The 7500-nt window shown below is 34.9% G+C and overlaps 1 protein-coding gene and 1 long non-coding RNA gene across 2 annotated transcripts in view; one reads left to right on the top strand and one right to left on the bottom strand.

Annotated features, from left to right (window-relative positions):
* LOC106881411 (uncharacterized) overlaps window positions 1-7500 on the top strand; it is a 159422-nt gene that overhangs the window by 123442 nt on the left and 28480 nt on the right. The window lies entirely within an intron of this gene.
* Window positions 1971-7500, bottom strand: part of LOC149135347 (uncharacterized) — a 34336-nt gene continuing 28806 nt past the window's right edge. Inside the window, exon 3 of the long non-coding RNA XR_016242372.1 lies at window positions 1971-3124. This is a non-coding gene — a long non-coding RNA (uncharacterized LOC149135347). The remainder of the gene's footprint in view (window positions 3125-7500) is intronic.

Raw genomic sequence — 7500 nt, 5'->3', positions numbered from 1 at the left:
GTGCGCGTGTGTGTGTGTGTGTGTGTGTGTGTGTGTGTGTGTGCATGGGCCCAGGAATAGGCGATGAGTGAGGAAGCGCAGCTCCTAAAATTTTTGTAGGATGCAAAATGAAAATTTGCACCCTTACTTATTTTTCTCAGGTTTAGAAAATTGCGTAAAAAGTAGTTGGAAGTTAGGTTTCTTCTCAAAGAACAAAGAAGAAAAATATAAAAGAAAAACAGATAGAACTAGGTTGTAAAGCATTTTGGACCCGACTTTGCAATCACTAAGCAAATTTCGTTCCCAATCCAGTATGTGTGTGTGTGTGTGTGTGTGTATATGTATATATATATATATATATATATATATATATATATATATATATGATTAACAGAGGCTTAAATATAAATATATATATGTATATATATATATATATATATATAACTGTAAACCTACTTTTGGGCCTCCCTGTATATACACATAGAACTCTATACAGGGAGCGTATGTATTTTGCTATATATATATATATATATATATATATATATATATATAGCAAAATACATACGCTCCCTGTATAGAGTTCTATGTGTATATACAGGGAGGCCCAAAAGTAGGTTTACAGTTATTCAACTATCACTTTCGCATTCATATATTAATAGTTTGGATCTTAATTATAAAAACAAATATGAAGCAATTATTCCATGCTAATTTAATTAATTTTGTCAAGCTCCATTTTCAGTTTGTAAGATAGAAATTTATATGTAATAAAATGTTTTAACAGAAATTCAAAACGCCTACGTGATAACTGTAACCCTGTTTTTGGGCCACCCTGCATATTGACTTGCGGAAACATCTATTAACGGCTAGATTATTCAAATTTGAGCAGATACTAACATAGATATATAAACGATTGAATTTGATTAGATAGGATTCGATAAATTATTTACATTTGATGGATGTTTTCCCTCATCTTGCTTGTTGTTAACACAATGTTTCGGCTGATACACCCTCCAGTCTTCATCAGGTGTCTTGGGGAAATTTCGAACCTGGGTTCTCATTCCTAAGGTATTTTTCGATGTTATTATCATTACTATCATTATCATTATTATCATTATTCAGGTCACTGCCTGGAATCGAACTCAGAATCTTGGAGTTAGTAGCCCGCGCTCTTAACCACTATGCCACATGCCCGTGGGCTGTAAATAATGTAAATAATGTACATAATTCCTTATCTTTTAAATATCGAACTCTATTGATTAGATATGATTCGATGAACACGTAGACATGAACATATACGAATATCTACTAGCAAGCCAGTGGAAATTATACAATTATAACGGTTTCTTTTTTTATTTATTATCTATTGTGTATTTTTTAATGTATTTATTTTATTACATAATTATTTGACAACCGATGTTGGTGTGTTTACGTCCCCGTAACCTAGCGGTTAGGCAAAATTCACCGATTGAATAAGTACTAAGCTTTGAAGGAATATGCCCTGCGGTCGGTTCCTTCGACCTTAAAGGTGATGCTCCAGCATGGCCGCAGTCAAATGAATAAAACAAGTGAAATAATAAAAGAATACGTATATATATATATATATATATATATATATATATATGTGTGTGTGTGTGTGTGTGTGTGTGTGTGTGTGTGTGTGTATATATATATATATATATATATATATATATATATATATATATGTTTGCTGAATTTTTTCTGGAGAACATTATTTTTCTTTGTGGTTGGGTCTAGCATATCGGACGTCCACTTAGTGGTCATCCCTTCTTATACATATATATATATATATACATATATATATATATATATATATATATATATATATATATATATATATAAATGTATGTATGTGTATATGTATATATGTACATGTATATTTTATACATATGTGCGTATACATATGTACGCGCGCGCGCATACATACATACGTACATACATACATACATACATACATTGCTTAACTACCGGAAGGTAACCAATTGCATAAAAACAAGTGATATGGATGACGATGTCTCACTCATTCTCAGTCTCTCTCTCTCTCTCTTTCTCTCTCCTTTTCTCTCCCCTTCTCTTTCTCTCTCTCTCTCTCTCTCTCTCTCTCTCTCTCCCTCTCTCTCTTTCTAACTATCTGTATATCTATCTCTCTATCTTTTCTCTTCCTCTCCATCTCTCCTCCTCCAGCACTAAAATTACAGTCACTTCCTCTTTGAAGAAGTGGCTTGTTTTTGAGGTAACCCGAGCCACCGGAATTAAAATGATGTTTACCCGTTACCGGCCTACAGAGAAATTATTTTAGGGACATAATTTTGTATCGCCTATTTAATTTCGGATCAGTTGGTTCAAATCTACATTATGGCAGTTATGTTAAATATTAATTCTTCATAGGGTAGCTAGCTGGCAGAATAATTAGCACGCCGGAGAAAATGCTTAGCGGCATTTTGTCCGTCGTTATGTTCTTAGTTCAAATTTTGCCGATGTCAACTTTGCTTTTTTTTGTTTCGGGAACGATAAAATAAGTACCAGCCATGTGCTGAGGTTGATGAGAATCCATACATAAAGCAAGCAAATCTACACATACATACATACAAACAAAAATACCCTGTTGTTGATGTTGAAATTTCAATGACGGAGCCTTGGATCTAGGTTAGAAACCGGTTCATTTTCTATTGGCGAGAAATCTTAAAATAAACTGAATAATGACATACATACATACATACATACATACATACATACATACATACATACATACATACATACATACATACATAAAAAATATATACATATACACAAGCACAGTGCCATGTAGAGTTGATCTGAAAAAGGTAAGATTATGAAAATCAGTATAGGAAAGATTCTTTTTACTATCGGCTTTCCGACTCGTAACAAACTGATATACAAAGTCAGAAGGAATTGTAATTGGCAATGGTAGATCATTCGATGAGCATAATGCGAAAATGGCAAATATATATAGAAGACTGACGTTGTAGATTCTGAGAACATTCAGAACAAGAACACAGGAGGTCATATTGGAAGATATTCGTTGTCAGTCACCCAGACTTTTGCTCCAACTATGTTCACCACATCCTGCCAAGTTCACTGCTGAGCTGGAAAATCTCCAGAAGACCTATTAAAACAGAAAAAGGAAAAATGGTGAGCTAATAAGAGAGACTGGAAGCTTTGAAGTTATGTTCCTAGGAATGAAGAAGGGAAACGATGTGAGATCGTCTATATTTGGAAATCGCTGGAGAGACAAATGTCAAAGGCTGGTATCCAAAAACCATACAAATCCTCCAGAGAGGCAGCCATTTCGTAGTTCCAAAATTTTCGTCATGAATGAAAATAAGGTACTGCAAGAATTTCGGTTAAAAGGTTGTTACAGTATCTAGGTTTTCGTTTCAGAACGCATGGGTAGGGATGTCAACACTTCCAAAAATATATTTGAAGATTCTGCTTTGTACGAAACCTTCATCACAGCAGGAGAGAACGTTGAAAGCAGCAACATCCTACTTCCTCTTTCATCCAAAATGAGTACAAGGCTGAAAGAGATGTCGTGGCGATGCCCCAGCGTGCTGACGGCCAAAAAGCTGAAACGGTAAAAGGATGCAAGAATATGTGAGGGCGTGTGTAGACACGCTTCGAAAGCATTTTTTAAAATACCAGTTATACACTAGAGCTAGGGAATACAATCGACATTACCTTGTTGCACTTGTTTGCGCTTTGTGCTAAGGCGTAACATATCACCAAATCTGGGGTACATGTGTATATCATTGTGTGTGTAAATGTGTATATAGCAGCGAGCATTGTGTGTATGTATATATGTATGTGTGTGTGTGTGTGTGTGTGTGTGTGTGTGTATGTGTGTGTGCATATATATATATATATATATATATATATATATATATATATATATATATATATATCAATGTGTGTGTATATATTTATATGTATATATATATATATATATATATATATATATATATATATATATATGTGTGTGTGTGTGTGTGTGTGTGTGCGCGCGTGTGTGTATATATATGTGCGTGCGTGCCTGCGTATTTGTGTGCGCGTTTATGTATATGCGCGTGTACATGTGTATGTAATTATGCGTCCATACTTTTATGAGCTCACGATAGCGGATGGCGGTAGGGGAGATCGTTGGAACTCTAAGGTAAGAAACAGCACCGAGTTTACCTAATTACCAAATTCTCCAAGATAAAAACCACCTCCCGGCGTTCCTTTGATGAACTACATACACGTCTGTCTGCAGTTTCTCTAGATGAGTTTGTGTTGGTGTATATAGTCGTGAAAGTGCTCATGCGTGCGTTTACATATACACATATGCCCGTGCACACACGTACCTACATACACGCACACACGTATGTATGTATATATATATATATATATATATATATATATATATATATATATGTATGTATGTATGTATGTATGTATGTATGTATGTATGTATGTATATAGCAAGATCGTTATTTAGTGGGGGCTACGTAGACATAAGCCTGTATGTATAGATATGCGTGTGTGCAGTTGCATGCGTGTGTGCAGTTGCATGCGTGTGTGTGTATACATGTATATATATATATATATATATATATTTATATTTATATATATATCTATACATACATATATATATATACATATGTATATATATACATACGTATATATATATATATATATATATATACATACATATGTATATATATCTATACATACATATATATATATATACATATATATATACATACTATATACATACATATTATATTCATACATATGTATATATATATAGATATGTATATGTACCTTCATACATATATACACACACACATATATATATATATATATATATATATATATATATATATATATACATGTGTGTGTTTGTGTGTGTAAGTGGGTGGGTGGGTGGGTGGTTTTGTAAGTGTGTGTGTAGTTGCTGAAACACTATGAGAGTGAGTGTGTAAATTGTAAATAAGTTCATTTACTGTTCTATGAATGTCACCAACACACAGCTTTCTCTGAGACACAAACAAATCATTAACCAATTCAACTGGTTACCCCCATACGCTTCTTCCTGATCGTGAACAGTTTCCGTTGAACCTGGTTGCCTCTGACTAAAGTGAGTGTTGATTCTGCTAGCAGCCAAATCTCAGCTCGGCTTTATCCGTATCATTTTAAAAAGAAAATGCGGGAGAGGCACTGAATAATGATGCCTCAGAAAAAGGTGACATGGCCACAGTGAGGACGCTCCTGATCTTAAAACTACTTGATATGTTCTGACCTTGTGTTAAACAACTGCAGCAAAATACTTAATCTAAGACGTTGTCCCACGCTTTCGTTCATAACTGTTTAGAATTACTAAGGCGTCGAGTTGGCAGAGAGGTTAGCACGCCGGGCGAAATGCTTAGCTGTACTTCGTCTGTCTTTACATTCTGAGTTCAAATTCCGCCGAGGTTGACTTTGCCTTTCATCCTTTGGGGTTGATAAATTAAGTACCAGTTGCGTACTGGAGTCGATCTAATCGACTAGTCCCCTCCCCGAAAACTTCAGGCCTCGTACCTAGAGTAGAAAAGATTATTATTATTATTATTATTATTATTATTATTGTTGTTGTTGTTGTTGTTGGAAGAATCGTAAGCACGCCAGGCGAAATGCTTTGCGGTATTTCGTCTGCTGCTACGTTCTGAGTTCAAATTCTGCCGAGGTTGACCTTGGCCTTCCATCCTTTCGGGGTCGATAAATTAAGTACCAGTGGAGTACTGGGGTCGATCTAATCGACTAGTCCCCACCCCACCCCAAAAAAAAAATTTCAGGCCTTGTGCCAGTAGGATTATTATTTTTGTTGTTTTTGGAGCAATCGTTAGCACGCCGGGCGAAATAGGATCATTTCGTCAGTCTTTTTCGTCGACTTTTTTTTCATCCTTACGGGGTCTATAAAATAAGTAACAGCTGAGTACTTGGGGTGATGTGATCGACAAGCTCCCGCCCCCGAATTTGCTGGCCTTGTTCCAAAATTTGAAATCATTATTACTGCTGCTGCTGTTGTTGTTGTTGTTGTTTTTGTTTTTGTATAGGTTCGAAGTTCAGTCTGACTGTGAGACATATTGGTCAAGGTTCTTCATCTGAAGCCCCAGGCTGACCAAAACTTTAAGAGTGGATTTACTGGACGGAAACTAAAAGAAGCCCGTTCTATTAGCGTGTGTGTCTCTGTGTATCCCACCACCGCTTGACATATATTTCTATATTGGCAGAAACGTACTTTCGAGTACGCGTATGTACTTTTGAGTACGCAGAACCACCGTATATAAATATTTACATGCAGCCTCGTATACATTATTCTTCATACAATTGTGATGGTATTCGTATGTATATATATATATATATATATATATATATATATATATATATTTATATTTATATTTATATATTTATATATACGTGCTGGTACACGTATATATATTTGAGAGTAAATATGTAACATTTGATACGTATACGAAATTTTGTATACCTACCGATGATGTATACGGGAGATATGTATTCAGATATTGGCTTACAAACACATTTAAGTACATCATTAATAATTAACATACATCAGTTCGTATAAACACGCATGCGTATTTTTTATGTTTAGATTATAGCTTAAGGCATATATATATATCTATCTACACATCTCCCGTGTATATGATCCATATGTTTACAAACTTACGTAAGGTATGTATAAATGTATATGTGTATGTATGTATGTATGTATGTATGTATGTATGTTGCATGTATATATGTATGTATGTGTGTGTGTGTGTGTGTGTGTGTGTGTTCTCTTCTATTTTTAATTATTTGAAGTCTCTGTAAAAGGAAGGAGCTGATTTCTAAAAAAAGATACAAAGCTCCATCGTTTGAAATTAGATAACAAGGAAAAATTCACATTTTGAACTTGAGAAAACCTTGTACATTTTCACTGTTCCGCTTACAGATTATATCTGTGCAAGTTGGCTGGTTGATGGCTTTTTCTGAAAATCCCAATTTATCCGGATTGTCGTTTAGATGTTTACTCACAAAATCACGCACACCAGCTGTGGTTCGTATTAGTGTGAATTTGTAATCTTGATACAGAAACTGGAGGTTTCCAAGCAGTTTTCGAAAGTTATACTGTTTCTCTTTGGATTTTGGAGAGATAGAGATTCACACATATATACACATCACACACACACACACACACACACACACACACACACACACACACACACACACACATATATATATATATATATATATATATATATATATATATATATGGTTACCTTTTACTTGTTTCAGTCATTAGACTGCGGCCATGCTGGAGCACCGCCTTTAGTCGAGCAAATCGATCCCAGGACTTATTCTTTGTAAGCCTAGTAGTTTACGGGGACGTAAACGCACCAGCATCGGTTGTTAAGCAATGCTGGAGGGGAGGACAAACACACACACACAAACATATATACACATACA

This window comes from Octopus bimaculoides, chromosome 6 (genome assembly GCF_046866305.1).
Source record: "Octopus bimaculoides isolate indiv1 chromosome 6, ASM4686630v1, whole genome shotgun sequence".
Taxonomy (NCBI): Eukaryota; Metazoa; Mollusca; class Cephalopoda; order Octopoda; family Octopodidae; genus Octopus; species Octopus bimaculoides.
This window is presented reverse-complemented; position numbering and strand designations above follow the sequence as displayed.